This window comes from Mirounga leonina, unplaced genomic scaffold (assembly GCF_011800145.1).
Source record: "Mirounga leonina isolate KUSES-001 unplaced genomic scaffold, KU_Mleo_1.0 Mir_179, whole genome shotgun sequence".
NCBI lineage: Eukaryota > Metazoa > Chordata > Mammalia > Carnivora > Phocidae > Mirounga > Mirounga leonina.
This window is the reverse complement of record NW_023270466.1, coordinates 5,777,814-5,799,346: the sequence shown is the minus strand read 5'-3', so window position 1 is coordinate 5,799,346 and position 21,533 is coordinate 5,777,814. Positions and strand designations below refer to the sequence as shown.

The 21,533-nt window shown below is 41.9% G+C and overlaps 1 protein-coding gene across 8 annotated transcripts in view; it reads right to left on the bottom strand.

Moving 5' to 3' along the window:
* The window catches only part of AOPEP (aminopeptidase O (putative)), a 355,797-nt gene that overhangs the window by 27,873 nt on the left and 306,391 nt on the right, over positions 1 to 21,533 (bottom strand). The window contains exon 14 of one of the 8 annotated variants that reach the window (XR_004682778.1): positions 13,685 to 13,769. The exons of the other annotated variants lie outside the window; for them this stretch is intronic. The gene's annotated coding sequence lies outside the window, so the exon portion shown is untranslated. The remainder of the gene's footprint in view (positions 1 to 13,684; positions 13,770 to 21,533) is intronic. 8 annotated transcript variants of the gene reach the window in all.

Genomic DNA, 21,533 nt, shown 5'->3' with positions numbered 1-21,533 from the left:
GTTTCCACATAGGCTCTTGGAAAGAAGATATGAATTTTCCAAAGCCACCCTCCTCGTCTACAAGCAGCACAAAGCAAACAAACCCTGACTCTTCCAGAAGCCCCTTACCGCCATCAGAGGGGCATCACTCACTCCCGGCTCCCAGAGGACCACCCACGCAACTGAGCCCCTCCACCATTTCTGCCATTAGCAAGGCACAGAAAAGGCCAGCTCGCCGCCTCGATCAGAAAATGTCACCAACGCATCCCACCACTGACCTTGCAAAGGCAGGAACCGACACGAGGAACCAGGAGCCGCCACTGCCTGCACCCGTCAAAGGGAAGGCACCTCCCCTCGTGGCCCAGCCGGCCCGCGGCAGCCGCACACACGGAGGAAGTCTCCGAGAGGCTCCCAGACGGGGAGTGAGCCTGGGACTAAGACAGCCACCGGCGGACAGTGGCGTGAGTTCTATTATTACCCCATTATCACTCTGGATCTGTGCCTAAATGAAGCATGCTTCCTCCCTGCTGCCATTTCCTTTTATCCTGGCTGGAGACTAAAAGCGGATCAATGGGGGCAATACATATGATGTCACTTCAATTTACAGCAACAGCCTCCCTCCTTCAGTCTGTCTCAAATACACAGAAAGATCAATTCTTCCCAAAAATGGTTAAAAAATGCTTAGGGAGCATTCTTCTTCCAGAAAAGCATTCTCTGCTATATTTGTCTATGTTACTACGGCAGGAACTGTTTACACTGAACAAAAACAGAAGAAATGGGGGAGGGAGAAAAATCTCAAATTCTCCTGTATGCTGGAGACTTGCTGGCTGAAATTCAACAGAAGCAGGGTCCAAACCAGAATCGAAGCAGCTGACCTTTCAAAGTCAAAGGCTTTCGGGCACAGAGGCACAAGAGAGACAGCAGTTCTTTGCCCCTTGGATTAAAAAGGTAATCCCATAGATATAATAAGTCTTTTTTATAAGATTTCCCCAAAGTCCGATAAATTCCTTTGTACCTTTCCCAGAAAACGTACCACACGATAGAGCCTCAGGTGCCCCCCCAGTCCACAGCTTGAGAACAGACAGTGCCCCTGTACTTTCCTCATTACGGGCAACAGGAACGGACTATAGGACACAAGGCGAAGCCTTAACAAATCATCTTTCAGATGGCGCTTGACCCAAAATAAAACAGAAGAAGTAAAAATCTCTAAGTTAAATAAATTTTTGTATCATGACTTTTGAAAATGGGGTATAATTAAGATATAATTTTAAGAAATCCTCAAAACATAAGAATTCTCCTTCCTTACAACCCCAAAAGACACACAAAATCCTCAAGAGTATCAGAACCCTGGTGAAGCTGACCTTCCAGACCCCAAACACCAGCCAGGACTATGGTCTTCACATAGATGTTAGAATATGATCTTCCGTCATCTGTCACTTTCCTAATGATAAATGTTTTAAGTGACAAAAGTGAATTATTTAATAATATGTACACACAGACAAGTGTCTGCCTAAGAGCTGTTGTCAACTAAGGTATCATGGTATAATTAAAATATTTCTAGTTTAAACTAGTAACTTGTATAGAGGAAAAACAATTGGTTTGAGTTGCTACTGAAAACAAACTAAAAACAAAACCTACAAAAGAAGAACCAACCTCTACATGCTAAAACAAAAACTTAATACATTTTAAAGAACTGCCAAACTTAAGAAAAGCAGTCACAGTTCCTATTATTTTGGGCATACAGACTTGATTTACCAACAAATGAAAGTCACCAAATAAAATAATTAAAAGTGAAAATAACTTCCTTCAAAATACCGAGAGAGCAATCAGTAGACATATTTACTCAGCACAGTCCCTTTTGATTATCAAATATCTTTAGGGAGTATGTCTGTAGTCAAATTTTAGTAGAAAAATTCAAGCAGCAAATATTCATATAATTCATTTCATAGGAAAAAAAAATTGGGAAACAAAAATACAGTAAACTCCCCTCACACACATTTCTTGCCATCTTACCATACTACAGAAACAGTTTCACCTCATTCTTTTTAATAGTTGAGTAGTATTCCATTATGTGGTTCCATACCTTGGCTACAATCTGACATACAAAACCAGCTGACAGTTCTCACAACAAAGGTATTCACACGTTGGACTTCAGGGGGTCGTAAATTAGTATGCAACTAGAATTTTGGGTTAGAAAATACTACTACTTGTAAGTTAGGAACTCCAGCTCATAAAACACACACTCTTATCCAAGATAAATGCATCAGTATTAATACAGTATTATTACTTTAGGTAAGAGCATTAATTCTAAGGAAACAAAAAGAAGATTCCCGTTTAAAAAAAAACCTGCAAATGCAAGTTAGAAGTATTCTCTGATACTTTCAAGTGTTCCAAATTCTTTAGAAAGCTTTAAACCAGGCCAACACGGAGCATGCAATTGTTGTCAAGGCACAGTGAATGGGCTGATCACTTAGGAATTTATAGTTTTCATGAGTGATTTTCTTGAGAAGCATAAAATTCAGATCAGGAATTGTCTCCCTTTGGCCCTTTTGGTTATTGATCTGACAGGCTACTGGGTAGGGGAAGCAGACATGAAGATCCTAAGTACTCTGGTAAAATTCTGGGAATTTCCAACATTAGTGTTTACAAAGATTTATTTTCCAAAATGTAGGACATAAACCATTAATGTACACACGTGGTCATAAAAGTTGACAAGAAGACTGCATTTCATGTACTTTAAATAACATGCTTTGTGTCAGACAGCACATAGTTTGGGTAATACTTTCACAAAAGTTGGGAAAATTAAGTTAGCACAGGAAAATGTGACCCTTCTACAATGTGAAAACATGAGAATGATCGATGCCAGTCAATTACATCAGATCCTACCTGCTAATGATGGTGTGTTTTAGTCTGTGGTGTCACTTTTGGAAGTACCACAACCAACTGATAGCTCAAAAGGATAGGACATGAGCTGACTGGTTTTTTCCTTTTTTCCTGCCTCCAGCTGAAGTAAACTATTTTTCTTAAATCATGTCAAAAACATTTCCCAATAATTTACTTAATGGAGAGAAGATCTACTTTATGAAGAAATTCAATACTGCAATCTAATTTAAGCACTGAAATGCGTAAATGATTAAAGCACATGCTCTAACGAAGTGCTGAGCCAGCACCTAGAAACCGGGGGGCGGCGGGGGGGGGCCTCTATAAAGAGGTCCAGTTAGTACAGGCGGAGTCCCTAGCACTAGGGTCACAAGAAACCTGTCGGCATCTCTCTAGTCTTAGAAAAACAGTATTTGAAAATAACACAGATCTCAAAAGTTCAGATTTCCACGCTTCTCCATAAAGAGGAATGCTAACACCATCAGAAAGAAGACATTAGTTCTGTGCACACAACACTCAAATATTGCTAGAGCCTTACATTTTCTGAATGCTTTGCATATACAAAGCATTGCATCAAACAGCTGCATGCTCAGATTTTTATGTTGTCATTTACAACATCAATGAACTATCAAATATTTTTAGTTTTTTCCAAGAGACAAAAACCAGTAATTTCATTCGAATTCAGAATTTTTCTATCTTTCTCTAACTTCCTATATTACCCTCAAAATGTCAAAATCATAGTCTGTGTGGCATTATTTACTACAAATTTAATACCTGAGTAAATAACTACAACAACTTTAGATTTCCCCTTTGTAACATCTGGTTGAATATATTTCATGTAGCCCTACGTTCCTGGTAAAGAGTGACCTACAGAACATACACAAAAGGTGTTCATAAGCACAAATATTTAACCCTTAGGAACATCCAGTCTAAAAACATACTTTTCTCTCTAAACAAGTAGTGAACAAATGGGAAAAAAAAAAAAAAAAAAAAAAACCTAAGCTCTTATTGAAAATATACTCTTCAGTATCTTATGGACAAAAACAGGATGCTCTTAAGTGTAAAGAATAGTGAGTTCAAACAAAACTATATTTCAACTTCTGTAAAAAGTTTAAGGCAACTCCTTATAAACTGTAACCCGACAGTGCTCATTTCTTGTGCCACCTACCCCGGCCTGACATTCACATGTTTATCAAATTTAAACAAAGGAATTAATGTCCACTATAGTAGGTGGAGTAACATAGTAAGATGACTGCAAGAATAGTTGGCAATCAATGATTTGGCAACTTAAATCTATTACAAGAAAACTTTTAGCTACAAATGAAAATTCAAGCCAGAAATGATTCTCACTTCTAAACTAAAACAAATCCAAAAAATACACACATTCAAATACATCAATTTAAAAAGTTTTATAAGCATTCTAATAATAGATGCGGTAGAGGATTCTTATTTTAAAAGCTAATGAATGGTAAAATAACTGAAATGCCTCTGCAATCGTAATCAACTGTACTCAACAAAACGATGGCTCTGGAATGTTTTTAAAGAGCTAATAAATAAGTTAGGTTGTACAAGGAGTGGCAACAACCCATTCTGCTCTAAGTGCAAACAATGGATAGTACCTCTAAGAGAGACCTGCCCTTTTGTCTTCCAAAATCTCCTTGTTAAAACTTGCTATTCAAGATTAAATTTTTCCAAATTATCAAAATCACCCGCTAAAAAGAAAGTAAGCCGCAAAAGCATTTTAGAGACAATGGTACTAACAAGACTGTAAGGTGAGAAAAAGACCAGAAATAGGAGGAGGGGGAAACCAAGTCAATCACTGGCCTCAGCTTGGACACAGACTCAGGCACGGATGGACACACACACAGTAAACGTGTTTTTAAATGCAGAACATCATTTATAAACAAATTTCATTCTTGGGTGTTTATTCTGGTCTAGAATGCTAACATTCCATCACTCCTGGTTCCTGCCCTTTCTTCTTCACAGGAGCATAGTCAAAATACAGAAACATCTTTTGGTTGGGCTTTATTTTCTAATATTCTTTCTATGTTTTCTACCAAATCCAAACTAAGCATGACTTTAGCCACATGTCTACAATGTGTTGTGGTTTCTGTCATAAAGCTGACAAGGAGACATATCCCTAAATACATGTATAGCCAGCCACAACTAAGGAGGCACTGTGGGGGTGGGGCAGACGAGGGTGAGGAGTCAAGCTGCATGAGTGACTGTGGGCAATAAAACAATAAAGTTGTGTTTACTTAATAAAAATACGTTCAGAGTATGCTTCCACTGACTGTCCAACGGCTGAGGGTTATTTCACAGAATAACTTAATGTATGTAAAGCACATGAGTCACATTTCGCTCAAATTCTGTACACTGCTGGATTCGAGTCCAGACATTTTATATCCAGGATTAACTCTGGAAAGTTTCATGAGGAACAGAGCAAAGGATTAACTTGGGAAGGGCCACTGACACTTACAGCAATTCGTATTATTGAAAAAGATATGGACTTAAGAACTTCAGGAGAAAGAAACGTAGAGAACAAGTTTCACGTACTTTCAAGAAATGTTTGCTACATTTTCAACTTCTTGTCTCTCTCTTCACCTCAACACCAGCTCACGTGAAGGGAATGAAAGCTCCTACTGGGCCAGCATTCTGTATGAAGAGCAGTGGCTGCCTTGTGGATGTATATCATGTGAGAAGGTGAACGGGAAACAGAAGAGTAACACCACACGGACATGTTCGAGGCCCGATTTGTTTACCCCCAAGTTGCATGCTATGTACAAATGGCTGAATAATTCACAAATTAATGTACTTCCCATCATGACAGACTCTATTCCCAACTAAACAAGTAAACTAAAACAGTAAGTTTTATAAAATGTTCTTTGGGGGCGAAACGTCCACATTATTGCTAGGAGAGTTCATACATTATAATCTTATGTCTACTGTGAGCTCCAGCTGGGACTCACGGCCTGGAGCAGCCTGAAGCTGATACGGGAATAGGAATCTAAAATGCGGCCTTGTTTGCTGCCATGGAAATATTTTCTCACATGAATTCAAGTACTTGAAAGTCAATCCAACAGAAGTAAGTCTTCAAAGATGCAAACAGATAATTACTAACCACGGATCTAAAAAATTTATGGATCTAAAAATTTATATATGCATCTAAAATCCTAAAATTGCTAACCATGGATCTAAAATCCTGGTAGGTCAGAGACCTACTAACACCCTTCTAATAGGTGTTGGCACGAACATGATTAAACCTACGATGTGCTTTCTAGCGGCAATCTAAAATCTCAAGGATGTGCATGTTATTCCTAACAGATTCCTAATGAAATTTCATAAAAATTGTAGTTAAGTTTTAGCAATTAAGTTTTATATCTTCCTTTATGTGTGTATAATGTGCTCATGTAAACAAACAAACCAGTATTATTTTACTGGAATAATACATTTTAACAGCACAGAACAACTTCTGGAAGTTACAGGAAACATTAAGACATTTCTAAGTTTTCTGTTTATTCAATTTTAATGGAAAATAGTCCATTGGAAAAGCAAACTTTCCCTTCCCTTAGCATCCCAAATTATCTGTATAAATTAACTTGGAATTTATCTTTACAAAAAAAGAGACAGCAATGAAACACAGTTTTCATCATATAGATTTTTAAATTTTTTCTTTAAATAATTAAAGCTAAAAACTAAAAACCACTTTTAAAAATGGGATTTACTTTCCACATTCTAACAAAATTTTTGCTACTTTGCTTTTACTATATATCAAAGTTACAGCACACCAATTATAATCTACACATTTATGCCAAGGTGAAGCTTGATTTATTTAAAATAAATTAACGTGGTTGGGACACCTGGGTGGCTCAGTCGGTTAAGCGTCTGCCTTCAGCTCAGGTCATGATCCCAGGGTCCTGGGATCGAGTCCCGTATCGGGCTCCCCGCTCTGCGGGGAGCCTGCTTCTCCCTCTGCCTCTCTCTCTCTCTATCTCTCATGAATAAATAAATAAAATCTTTAAAAATAAAATAAAATAAAATAAAATAAAATAAATTAACGTGAAAAACCAGTGATCATAGATTCCCCCCAAAATGAAAAATGGGTACACAGATTTTAAAATGACTAAAGTCAACCTCACTGGTTGAGAACCACTTCTTCACTGATTTCACAATGCAGGGTCTCGACTCATCTGGGAACTTTGTAAGTAAGAGTCGAGACAGAAATAAAAAATGAACAGGCTCCTCCATCCTGGGCAACCCAAACAAACTTCTTTTTAGAGTCAAAGTTTAAAATGCAGCTTTTTTTTCTTTTTTAATTGTCTGGGTTAGCCGTCCGGCAGTAAGTCTACATTTCCATCCAAGAATGTTTTTGCTAGGAATTAAGACCAAAGACCAGAACACCCCTCTAGATCAGCACACACGCTCTCCAGCAGTAATTTTTGTTATTCTTTTCCTGCTGGATTTGTACTTTAAACGAGCTTTCCTGTGCGAATCAGAATGCACTTGTTTACCTGGGTTTTTTTTTTTCCTCGAAGCCCTGGTAAATACAACACACCAAAAATTACAATAACATCGACGCCCAGGCCCTCGAACACACTCTGCAAGTTAAACTGTTTACAACTACGAAAGCGTGAAAACAAAGGCAACAGCCCGTCAGAAGCACCCCATAGTATTTCTGAAGGCAACTGAGAGCTCCCATTCACATCAACTGGTATCACCATGGTAGTGGGACTGCAAACTCCATAGAATGGGCTGTTAGCTGCGAGCAAATAAGGACAGGATTATGAAGCAAAACGAGTAATAGTGACCCAAACTTGGCTCTCTTTCCCGCTAAAGCTCATCTGGTGGAAAGACTGAGGTTAAAAGGAGGAAAACGAGAAGGGATTTGGTAGATGGAGAAGAAACCACTCTAATTCTCCTAACGAACACCAGCTGACGGCCCCGGGTCCCCGCAGCTGTCAGACGCGGCGGGCTGCGGCGGGCGGAGCCGCCGACCCGGTTGGGGAGAACGTCTTACTTACTGCGGTTCCCGTCGGGGCGCGGGCCGGAGCCTGGAGTCCGCTCGCACCCGCCGCGGCGCCGGCTGATATCTCCCGCGACCGCCCCGCGCACCGCCTCCTCCTTTCCCGCCAATCCCCGGAGAGGCCGCCCGGCGCGCCCCGCCCCGCCCCGCCCCGCGCGGCCAGTCGGGGCCGGGTTCCCAGCGCGCGGCGCCCGGGCCCGGCCACCCCCCTGGCCCCCACCCGCCCCGCTAGTCAGCTCCCACCCGGTAATTACTCTAATTAGAAGTCTTAGTCTCAGCAGTTAAACAATGTACGAACCAGTCCCAACACAGCCTGCAATTGAAGTGGCTTTGAGAACAAAGGCAATCATAGCTGTAGCAATTTTTCCTCTAATTTACAGAATGTGAAGACTTTCTCTCACTGCACGTTGTACTTTAAAAAAAAAAAAAGGTTTAACCTCTGGTATACATGCCCTTTCACAAGGATATCAGCATTTCTGTGGAAAAACACCAGCACACATCAGCTACATGTAACAAAAAAAACACTGTTTCAAGAAAAAAAAAAAAAGCGTATTAAACTTCTAAGTTTGGTCCCTCCTGCAGAACCAGTGTTCTGGATCGCTTGGCGGAAAGATGTAAGATGTACAGAGATGTGAGAGGACTGTTTTCCTACAGTTTATAGACCATGTGAATGAAAGGGAAACACACTACCCGGGGCAGCTTTCTAGTAAGCAATCTGCACAATTCTTAACTGGTATGGGTGGAGGTTGCTAATCGTTCACACTAACATCAGCTGGATGGCTACCTGCCGGTCCGAGGAGGAAAACACCACATGCGAGCAGTTTCCTGGGTGCAAGAACAGCTTTAATGCCTACTGACTTGCATCTTTCCCCCAAACTTCACCAGAATATTTCGAAAGCACACAAGAGGCCAGTCTTGTTTCCAAGACTCTTACAGCAACCCCAGTAGATAAAGGTCACCAGAACAGATTCCAACAAGAAAAATCAAAAACTGCAACCGCCATCACCCAGAATAGCTATTTCAAAGATTTGGGGAAATGTACTTATCAGGAATAAGGCATTTCTTGAAGACAGATCTACTTCACAATAAAACCAGAAAGATAAATATGGCCCCAAACCCAAGGAATCCTCAGGAAGGGATGTGATCAGGCCTGTTTTCCCTAGAAAATTATAATAGCCCATTCACAGCTCTTCTGGGTATTAAACTCTTTGTTCTAATTTTAAATGTACACTGGAATTTTCAGGATGAGTAAAATTATAACTGTAAAATATGTGTTAGAAAAATAAAACATCAAAAACAAAAAAGTCCTTTCTTACTTTGTTGTCCAGTACTGGCTTGATCTTTAAAGCAATATGCATCCATTTTAGAAGAATTACTCAATACTCAGAAGTTTATGTGAAAGATTAAAAAAAAAAAAAAAAGGCAATGAACTACTAAAGTAGAGAAATGATAAAAACAACCACTACAAAAATGTTGCACAAAACAGGTTACATGTCTTATACATCTCTTCCCCTTTCAATATACTTTTCCCCAAACACAGATCCTGAATTTTTCAAAATTTCAGGTAGTTTTCAGTCTCACTCCATGCATTTACTAGAAAATGCTTGAAATTTTCTCTATTTTTAATTGAATGAAATCTTTATGATTATGAAAATTATGAAACATTATGAAACATTGTGAAAAATGAATTTAGCACCTTAGTTTGTTACAAGATGCGATTTTTGCTTAGCAGCTGTTTGCCTTTCTAGATGTTAACAGGACAAATATCTAAACACAATTTAGTTTCACTGTAGTAACAACTTAAAAAGTTAATCTCTTTTAACAAAAAAATCAACTAATTTTAAGTTAAAACAAGGAGAAAGTAAGAAACAACTAAAACCAAATGGAACACTTTCAAATGCTAGTGTACCTAACTCTTTATAAAGTTAAAGCCCTGAAAATAAGATGGTATTCTTAAATGTTTAAACTAAGAAGACCAGGTGCCTGGGACATAAAAATAGAGAGAGGACTTCCAAACACTTGTTCTGCAGATAAAATAAACATAGTAAGCAACTGAGAACACAGGGAGAAAACTCCTCCAGAGAAAATATATTTCCCCCAAACTTATCCTTCCAAAATTCCCCACTAAGTCAACATCTAAATCTTTAAATGGCTTTAAAGTCTTTCTTAGGTAAGTTACTCTCTTTGTGTACAAGACAGGACAGCTCCCTTTAAATATTAAGAACATTAATAAGCTTTATGTATGTTCTCAAATGTATAAGAACATAAAAATCATTCAATATAACTCTCAAAAAAGTTTCAGTATGAAAAATCCATGTTATGTTCCTTCAGATAATAAACATAAATATACTGCAATGAGACAGACAAGAATAAAGAAATTTTACAAAATATACCAAAATGCCTTGTAAAAGTAAACATCTAACAGCCAAGCACCCATGCTATCAGCCTCATCGCTGACACAAACTTATTTTAACATTTACTTTTAAAAGCAAAAAGCCATTGTCAATTTAGCTGTTGGTCAAACCTGCAATTTTGTTTTAAATTGAAAGGTAAAGACCAAGAGTTAAAATACCACATATTGTCCTGAAAGTATCTCCATGTAAGATCGAGTTCTCAACATCAGAGATTCCATTTCTCGTTGATTCCAATACTATTTGCTCAAGCTGTTATTATAATTACCATTTCCCCTTTTGGAAGTCAAATTAATAGCCCTACCCCATGAAACTACTGTTACGATTATTATTTTTGAAAGAAGCCGTATCTAGGGTGACCCCTCCGCACCCTTTTCCCAAGCAGAGCGCAGTCCCCTGCTGGCCAGCGCTGCTGCGCCCCCACCTCTCTTCAAAGCAGGGGCGGTGACACCTTTCCAAGGTTTTTCAAAAGCAAATCCCCAAACGCCACTATCAATTCCACAGGGCCCACCGGGCGATGCTGCCCTAAATCTACACGTCTCGCTCCATGCTCTCATCCAGCTTCACCTAAGTCTAAAGGCGGGTAGAACTACACTGACATCTGTCCCAGGAGCACGTTTGTCTCTGAAAAGCAAAGAATGACCTAATTAGAAGCACAAGGACAACAGATTATGAAAGGCACGGGGGTCGGGTGGGAGAACAAAATTAAAGTACCTAGCTCTTAGGAGACTACAGCTGTTGTGCAGCAATCAACGACGCGAACGGCGCTCTCCGGTTCGGAAGCCAAGACCCTGCGTGAGTGCGCGGCATCCCTCCACAAGACTCACAGAAGCCCTCCGCCGGGAGGACCAAGCACCCAGCGTCCACCAGGAAGGCGCAGGCAGTCCCCAAAAGGGAGACGAAAAACAAGAGGGATTTAGGGAATTCCAGGTGTGCCCAAATGCTTGGATCTAAAGGCCGGAGCACACCTAATGTAAGGAAGTTTCAACCAAAGCAAATCGTGTCGTCCCTGGGGCCCCACAGGCCTCGCTTCCTCCTCCCCGGCCCAGACCCTCACCCGACACCAGTCGCCAAGCCCCAGATAAAGGTCGGCTCGCGCCAGTGTCCCGGCGGCCTCGCAGTCCGAGTGGGGCATGGGGCGCAGGGGTCACCCTGCGGAGGGAGCGGGCGGTGGGCGGGCCGCGGGGGCTCCCACGGAGGAGGCGGTGTCCTGGCCCCGCCCCGGCCCCGCCCCGGCCCCGCCCCCAGCCACGCAGGTGTCAACAGAGCCACCGCAGACTGCGCACCGCGCCGCACCGCGCGGGACCAGGGTCTTGCCAGGTGCGGGGGATAAGAGTGCCTCTCTTTAAAAACAGCGTCCTTTCCTCTGAACACACGGGGGGCCTTCAGCTGGCAAGTCACCTAGAACCCGGGTCTACTCACCTAGTGACCTTGGGCAGAAACACTGCGACTTCCGTTCTCTTCATCTAAAAAAACTCGATCCAGCTCTCAAGGGTGTCAGGAAACCGTTGGCGCCCTTTCGGGCTAGGGACCGACTTTGGTCCTGGGCATGAATTTACAACGGCCCACCCTCCTCCCGCATGCTCCTCAAAGACCAACAGTGCTGACAAGGAGTGGAGCGCGGACTGAAACCGGACTGAAACCGGTGAGCCGACTAAAGTAACTGCCAAATCTCAACCAGTTGTCACAGCAGCTCTCCGTTCTCCCACCCTCCCTGATCGACAGTGCCTTCCTCCCTTTGTGAGGGCCCTAGGGCCTCGTCAGGCCTGCGTGGTGGCGCGGACCTGGATTATACACCCACGTTTTCCACGTCCACCGGGACAGGTGAGTTTTGCTTACTCACAGCTCTGATTCTGGCCTTCTGTCCGCTCGTCCTCTGACACAGTGACCTGTAAGCTCCAATGTGTGTCATTCAATACACTCAGTTCCAGTTCCAATCCTCTCAGCCATTCAAACTCATTCTTGAAGTCAAACTGATACGGATTGCTAATACCAGGCCCTCCACCTGGAATGCCCTCTGACTCTCCTTATCACTTTACAGGGGCTACCTTTTCAAGAATCCTTCCAGCAACATTTTGCGCCTTCTGGGTTTTATCCTCTCTTCCATCCCCATGCAGGCAGTCCCACACCGCAGCGCAACAGAACTGGCAGTGACGCTGTGCACAACACACCGGCTGTCTGAGCTCCTGGAAGGCCCAGTCTTTTCTTTCAGCCTCCCCACCCAGCCCCCAGCACAGCCAATTTGGAATTAATGTCACCTGTCTTGTGGCAAGATCAAAGTTTCAATCTTGTGCCCATCAGCACTAATTTTAGCAACTAAAATGATGAAAATTTGTTAAAATAGGATCAACTTTAAAAGAGAAAATCAAAGATAATACACCTTTTTTTTTTTTAAGCCTTATACCATTAATTTCACAGGCAAAGAAAGCCATTACAGGTAAATGTCATATCTACTTCAGGGACATTTTCTACTCGGAAGCTGTTGACAGCTTAACCACTGTAGCTCTGCTTTATGCAAATGCAGATGGTGCTTTTCTCCCAGAGCACTTCACACATTTGTGATCTCAGCTGACTTTGCCATGGCATTGCAGACATGGGCACACACCGCCCAGAGCCTTAAAAGAGATGGCTGGGGAAAGGGGACACAGAAAAGTCAAGCCACTTAAGACACAAGAAATGCACACAGTGCTGGAAACTATGTAAACATTTTACAGATGTGAGTACCAAAAAGGATGTTTAGTGTTAAAAATAGAGTATTGTGTTATTGGAGGTTTTTGTATGAAGTCAGATGTTAATAACAAATGAAAGTACAAAAAATTCACAAGACAAAAAATGACTGATTCAATTATTAAGTCAATAAAACTATAACTGGATCATTCTTTTGAACAGAGAAATGCCATTTTCCCCCCAAACTAAAATTATAAATATTTGTATGTCAGACTTAAAACTTCTCTTTATATTCAGTAGTTGACATTAGACATTACAGTAAAATGGAAGCCCATTTAAGCTAGAAATACAGGTGACCTTTTCTACTGTTATACCATGTATGTACATGTACATACATATGTAATTTTTCCAGGCAGTAGTTATCAGAAACCTTAGTGAGAAGCTATGAAAACCCACTTTTTTTTTTAAGATTTATTTATTTATTTGAGAGAAAAAGAAAAAGAGAGAGCATGTGTGCACGGGGGAAGGGGCAGAGGGAGAGAATCCTGAAGCAGACTCCCTGCTGAGCTCAGAGCCCCAGGACCCTGAGATCGCAACCTGAGCTGAAATCAAGAGTTAGATGCCTAACCAATTGAGCCACCCAGGCGCCCCGAAAACCCATTTCTAATACCACACAGCCTGTATCTGTCTATTGTCCAACCCTATGAACTCCCAAGTCACTAACCTTTACATTATCAACACTCTCTAGTGCGGGAAGCAGGATAATGTCCACGTCCTAATCCCTGGAACCTGTGAGTACGTTAGGTTACCTGGCAAAGGAGAATTAAGGTTGTTAATCAGCCGACTTGGAGATGGGATGATCATGGATTATCCAAGTGAGCCTGAGGTAATCACAAGGTCCTTATAAGTGAAGAAAGCAGGCAAGGAAGAGCCAGAGAGACAGCAGTATGGGAAGGACAGGCCCCAGCCTCGCTGGTTTTGAAGGTGGACGTAGGGGCCATGAGCCAAGGAAAGCAGGGACCTATGGAAGCTGGAACAGGCAAGGATGTGGATTCTCCCCAGAGCCTCCAGAAAGGAACAAAGGCCTGCTGACACTTTGAGGTTAGCCCAGTGAGACGGATTTTGGACATCTTATCTCCAGATACTATAGATAATAAATCTGTGTTAAGTCCCAGAATTTGTGGCAATTTGTTACAGCAGCAATAGGAAACTAATACTAATACATCTGGGTCCCAAGTTCCTCTTATAATCAACGTCACTGCTGCTCAACATGTGAGGAAAATAAAAACATCCGTTAAAAGCTCTCAGTTACACCTGCACTCTGATCTGTTTCCTCCTAAGAGGGGAGAATTTCTTCCAGGGCCCTCCCCTCATCCCCAAGCACACAGCTTCATAGGGAATTTCAGGCTCGATTCTAGGGTCTGAGAAGTTTGCTGGGGTCGGCAGGCTGAGCTGAGAAGAAAACTGGATAGGAGGTCTAAAAGCCCTTTCAGGTCTGGTTCCTAACTGCTTTGCTGCTTTTATAGTGCCACGGAGGCCGGGGCAGAGCATGTCAATGAAACAAAGGACAAACATGAAACAAAATGCCATGGGCAACCACGTCTTGATCAAATCTAAGAGCGATTCAAGTTAATAAGTAACATAACCCCACCACCTTTTTCATGGCTTTAATTATTACAGCCAGTAAAAAATATTCAGGCCATCCCTGTTTAGTGATGTTTTATTTACCCCTAAAGGCTAAAGTCTTCATTAAAAGCAGAAGAGCTATGTTCAATTCAACACATATGGTGAGATCACAGCCCAGTTTATTGTAGTTTTTTGAAGTGCCACCCCCCTCCTCAAACATACACACACAACCGAGGACTCTGGATACACAGCACTGCAATTACAATTGGGCCATATCAGGTTTTATATTACTACATAATTGACTTAAAACACAAAAACTTATTTTTGAATAGTTCCCCGCATTTTCTAGTTTTCTAACACAAATCAATCTTTTCCTGGGGCCATTTCCTCCACTGTTCAAAGGGCACATTGCTGCTGTTGGAAGGGGTCTTCCTTTGCCCCCATATGTTTCACTCGGTTGTGCTAAACCTGGCCAAGTTCCTGAAGAGCACAGGGCCTTGTGGATGGAGAAGCCAGACAAAACGTCTAAGTGGTAAAAGGAATGGGTAAGAGGTTGGAGCAATCCACATGTCCACAAGATCAGTGCCATTGCTTTTTTTCATCATGCACAGCCTTTATCATGGAACCGCCTGATTTTGATGTTTTCCAAAGTCCACGCTATTATATTTTCCAAAGAGAAACAATTAACCAGCCGTATCTTTCCAGGCAAACTCTTCACTGAGGGAGGAAGGGCAATTCTCTGTCATGCCCTATATTAAAAAAAGCAATTTCTTCCAAGTGTACCTCACTTGGATCAGTGTTTTTTATATCTTTGGCTCTCCTGTGGTATTACTGTCTGTGGAGCTGAACCGGCATGAGAGGTGCGAGGGTCATATCCAAATGAAGACCCTGCCCCCCACAAGAGAGGAAGGCTGAGGTGGAAGTGATTCTGTCAGAAATGGCCTCACCTCCAGGAACACGCAGCCGGAAGGGAATGAGGGAACAGGAATGTGGCCTCACCAGAAGATGTCTCTTGGAGCACCTGGTCAGAAATAAGTGAAGGAGAGTTCTATGTTCTTCTCTTTAATCCCAAGGATGGAGACAGATTCTGGAGAAGCCCTGGAAAAAGTGGAGGAGCCTCAGGCAGTGGGAAGCAACCCAAGATGAAACACACCTGGGCCCAGGGCTGTGACATTTTTCCTTTAGAAAAAAGTACTTATCATGTTGCTGTACAATGGTCTAAGTCTGGAAACTAAACTTGCTTTGTATTCGACCATCCTTTTTTTTTAAGATTTTATTTTTATTTATTTTAGAGAAAGAGAGAGAGCACGTGTGTGCACACGCAAGCAGGGGGAGGGGCAGAGGCAGAGAGAGAGAGAATCTCAAGCAGACGCAATGCTGAGTGCGGAGCCCCACGCAGGGCTCAATCCCAGGACCCTGAGATCATGACCTGAGCCGAAATCAAGAGTCGGACGCTTAACCGACTGAGTCACCCAGGCACCCTGACCATCCATTTTTATTAGCTGACTTGCACACCGTGAAATACAGCCCTCCTTCATCTCTAGTTCTCAGAAAACCATTCCTGATAGCAATGTAATTCTAAAGGGGGAAAAAAAAAAAAACCAAAAAAGAGGCTGGGCATTAAATTTTACAAAGCACGGGAAAAAAATTCCTATCACTGCAGGCACAAGCCTGTGGGAAGGGCTTGGGGAAGCAGAGCCCACTGGTGAAGCTGTGGCCTCCAAGTTGCCTGACCCCGTGCTCCTCTGGGACTCAGGAGAAACCATCCTCCACCTGCCGCTGCTTCTGTATGAGGAGGACTAACAAGGCCTCTTCCAGTCCCTCCTACATTTCCCTAATGCTATTCTTATTGTATTCCCAGAATTGAATTAAATTAAAATAGCATCCTTCACATGCCTTAGTTCTGTGGGAAAAGGAAATATATCAATCATACAATAACTATAAAAATTTAACATCCTGAAAACTGTTTTCACAAACTCTGAGAAAAAAAATAACATCAGCAATCTTATTTAGTCTGCTGTTACAAATCATTCTACTTGATGGTAAATAACACCAGTGACTATTGTAAAGATTTTTAAAAAGTAGTAACATGAAAAATGAATGAATGACAACAGACAAACACGATGTCCATAGCAGGTAAACAAATTAGTAAACTCCTAAGTTGTTTCTGTTGTATAGCCTGCCCTCAAAGCCTTTAGGAGAAGTATTCTTAAAGTAAAATGTGTGTTGATTGTAGGATAGGACTTACTTGAAATGTGACCCAGCTTTTAGCAAAGCCACAGATAATTAGCACTGAAGACATAGCCATGTAAAAATATATGAATTTATTAACTGTTGCTATTGGTAGCACAAAATACTGATTTGTTATTTGCAAAAATACGATTCTTAACCCCACCAGTGCAATTTAAGTCCCTTCATTGTGTGCTGTGAAAATAGAGTATCTTGTGAACAGCTCCTCTGAATTCAGGAAAAAATCTAAAGATGGCAGGATGTCTCGCTTCCTCATTAGAGAACAATTTTAAGTTGAGAGGCACTCCGTGACTTGTTTGCCTAGGGGCACAAAGGTTAGAACCTCGCTGTCAGCTCATCCCCAAAGTCCCAAACGCACGTCGCTGCTACTAGACAGAACAAATCCAGTTTTTTAAAAATTTGCTCAGAGACTTTACTTTTTAACCTCTAACATTACCTTTACTTGGACCTTTCCCAACTGATTCACACTTCTCAAGATGCAGACTCCCAAAGGCATAAAGAAGCCGCTGGCTGACCCCCTCCCAGCACCCCCTGCCACTACACTAGGAAATACTGAAAGGCACTGCACAAATTCCTGCAGGTGTCCCATTCGACTTCTGTCTGTCCAGTGGATCCACAATAACCCTGCTTTCAAACCTAGAGCTGGTAGTTCCCCCCATGAATCTAAACAGTGCTTGGTCTAACAAGATCACTTAGAATGCCAAATTTTCTGGCAACCTTATTAAACCCGCCTCATCCATAACCTCCCCACGGTTATCTTCAAGTCCAAATCCCCAATAGCAACAGTAAGCCACACTGACTCTGGGGCTGCTCTATCATCTCCCTCCTGGTGGCAGTGGAAGCACTGACCCATCCAAACAGGAGTCTATGAGTCCTGAGAGCCGCTACAGGAAAAGAGGAAATAAGCCAGTATTCAAGACACCATCCAGTACCCCTTCACGGACAGAACCTGCTGCTATCAGTAAGGAGATCCACGACTTCTAACAATCTGAATGCAGGACTAATTAAAAATACAGGAAAAGAAATCTCCCTTAACAAGAGAAACCATTTCCATGAGAAGATCCTTTCTCTTGCAGGTTACCTTGGAGGAAAAATACCCACAACTTGTTTGTACTGTAGAAATATTAATCATTTTGCAGGGCGCCTGGGTCGCTCAGTTGGTTAAGCGACTGCCTTCAGCTCAGGTCATGATCCCGGAGTCCTGGGATCGAGCCCCACATCGGGCTCCCAGCTCGGCAGGGAGCCTGCTTCTCCCTCTGACCCTCTCCCCTCTCACGCTGTTTCTCTCTCTCTCTCTCTCAAATAAATAAATAAAATTTTTTTTTTAAAAAAAAAGGATTAATCATTTTGCAACAAAAGAAGTCCTCATTTCCTAGATTTAACCACCAGAATCTCTAAATAGCCAGGTAGTGGCCTGGATTTGTTTGCTGTAGTTACCAAGAGTTGTGGCAAGCAGGGGTTATGTCATTAGGCTTTCTATCATTTTATTTAGAGTTTTTTTTGATTGGGGAGGAGAGAGAGGAAGTGTGTGTATATGTTTATATTCAGATTTAAAATTTGTGCAAGTTGCCTAGAAACCAAAGCACAGAAGAATTCACAGCCTGATGGATGCTAAATTGCAGCTGCTGGAAACAGCATGTTCTCCCAAGCACACTCCGGGCTGGGCTCATTACTATATATCCCTGTCATTCAAGGTTGATGGTATCTAGTTTTCCAGGGAGTTTGGTTTAGTTATACCATTACGTTTGGTATAATGAGAGAAATCAGCGTTTTGTTCACCCTGATTAAATGCACTTAATTCTTTAGGAAACTTAGAAGGAGGTCCCTTCTCCTGTGTCAGGACTGCACATATGTATGACGTTTTACATTTGAGAGAGATACAGGCCTAAGTTAGATGGATGGATGGATGGATGGATGGATGGAAGGAAGGAAGGAAGGAAGGTAGGTAGGTTTCTCACACTGAAAGCATTCCCCACACTGAGCAACTTTCACCTAGAGAACTGCATGTATTTCGTACACATCTTAGGTGCCAACACTCCCCACCATGTCACCACACTCTTGGGTCACATTTTGTACGTGGGGGGCTCAGTCAGAACACTGGTCAGGATCACTATAAATCACCACGGGAAGCCAGATAACCGTTAGGAATTTATGACTTTGTTCTGCCAGGTAATGGGCTACACTATGCAGATAAATCAAGTATAGTGTTGCCACAGCTCTCAGGACTAAGCACTTCCTTCTCCAAGTGTGTCTGAAGGCTTACAGAGAGCAGCTGAAGAGAAAAGAACAGCGCTTGCGGGCTTGCCTTTTCAGTTTAGCAAACTGGACCCTTTACCATCTTAAAATGCTCTGTCCCAGTCCTTCAGCAATCTCCTAGAGGCACTGTGCCCAGAACAAAGATGATGCCTTATTTACTCCAAAAACTGAAGGGTGGAGAAGAAATGTGAATACCGCAGGGAAAAAATGCAAGTTAAATTTCTGTGGAACACCTGAATTCATTGAGCTTTGGTGCCCAAGATGCTGTTTTTTATACCATAATCTCAAACAATGAAACCCTGCACACCCTTTACAACCGAATGTAGCAATGCTTCTGATGACTTTTAGATGCCAAGGACAAAAATATCTTCCATAGTTATTTGTACAGCCTATCATTTCTATCAATGAACTCTAATCTGCTTTCTGGTAAAATAAACAAAGGATGACTTCAGAAAGAATTCCTAAGATAAAATGGTTAGAGACTGATAAAGGAAAATCCTTTCTTTTTTTTTTAAGTCACAATAAAGGCTAAAAGGTGGATGAAAAAGTACATTATTTCTGAAACTTCATAACCAAACTACCAACACCGTTCTGAGGTCATGTCGGTGAAACACTCTGAACGCGTCTATGGGTGCTCTACGATGTTCATGCCCACAATCAGGCTACAGATACCGCACACATCTGTGATGTTCAAACTGCACAGCAGCATACCAGCTTTGAATGCAAAGCTAAATAGATGCTGCCACTTTCTGCAAGTGGCACATTCAGAATGCATGACCTGCCAAATTGCAGTGAGCATCTGATCCCCTCACAGTTGAACTGGCAAGAGATGACACTCAGGGCTCGGACTGCTAAGGCAAGCTTGAGGCCAGGCCGGAAGAAGGAGATCAAAGGGCCCTCAGAGCCACAACCCCCCACCCCCACCCCCCAGCTGACTTCAAGCCCTGTGTCTCCAGGTCAGACACGGAGTTCATGGGACAGCTTTCCTCCCTATCTCAGTTATGTCATGCCTGGTGACATCTGAAACAAACTAACAAAAACAAAAAAATCCTCACCATTCTGATATCTGCTGAAAGGCATACAACACCACACCTTTTTTTGGTGTGTGTGGCCAATAATGTATTTAAGATAATTAGGGAGCAAGGAAAGCTTTTTACAAAAAGATTAAATGTATTTATGAGGGATGAAGGACATTCCCCCACCCTCCACTATGATTGCTGTCATTTCATGGGTTGCCACTCTTAGAAATTTATTTAAAACTTAGGATTTTTTTTGCCATAGGTGAGGACTGAAAGCAATAGGGCCTACCAGATAAATTCCATCTTCATGAATTACAACTTCAAATAATAAAATCAAAAGATGTATTTTCAGACTTTCAAATAACTAAATTAAAATGTCCTTCTGAGAAACCAGTGTTAAGATCTTGAAAAACCAAGCAAGCTCACTGGAAGATTCCAGCTGCCTTCAAGCTTAGAGAAGCTTTTAGGCTTAAAGGAAATGTGCTCGCATAGAATCACAGGTACATCCTCATAAAGGAACTCTTAAGCACAGCAGGAATTCTTAAAGACATCTCAATTACTAGACAGCAAAAATCTGGGGAGATTTAAGACATGAATATTTGTACAATCCTTTGTACTCAAGAACACTCACTGTGACCAATGTCACAGGAGCTTCTCCCTCCCTGGGGTCTGCAATCTCTCATGTTCATTTTCTGGATGAAGCATCTGAAAGCATGTGGTAGGAGGGGAGTCTGAGCGAATGAATGATGAAGGGGCAGTGCCTGCTCTTACTGACAGACAAGCTATGCTACGTAGCAATTTCTTTAAAAAAATATTATATGAATCTGGTGTCAAAGGGATTAATTTTAAAAAACAGCAAAGCACCAGTACAAAGGAAATTCCTTAGAGAGTTACTACCGCTTAGATCTTCAAGATGTTCATACTGGTCCTCAACATGACTCAAACTGTTAGCTCTGGTTACTGACAGCTCCCACAGGATGCATAATTGGGGCAGATTTTTCAAATATGCCAACAATTAATGTCCAGTCTTGGGAAAAAAATGATGTGTGATTTACTGTTAGAAATGTTTTTCTTCCAAATTATTAAGTGAAATGCTAGGTGTATAGGATGTCTTCCTACTTCTCTCCCAGGTTCATAATGAAACCAGAAACATATCAACCAGTCCAATCCAGCCATTAGCCAGAATCACAGCAAGGCCTGCTTGTCAAGCTTCTCTTTCTAGAGAGCCATATTACATCACCGAAACAGTATGTGCTTTCTCTCAGTGTAGCTCATGTCAAATCAAGGACTGTTAGCTGATCAGAATTGAAAGCATAATTGTTCCAACCTTTCTCCATTAAAAAAACATGAGGATATTTACATCTTCCAAACAAGTTTCTTTAGCCCACATAAGAACGGATGAGCCAAAGGAGGCCTCATAGG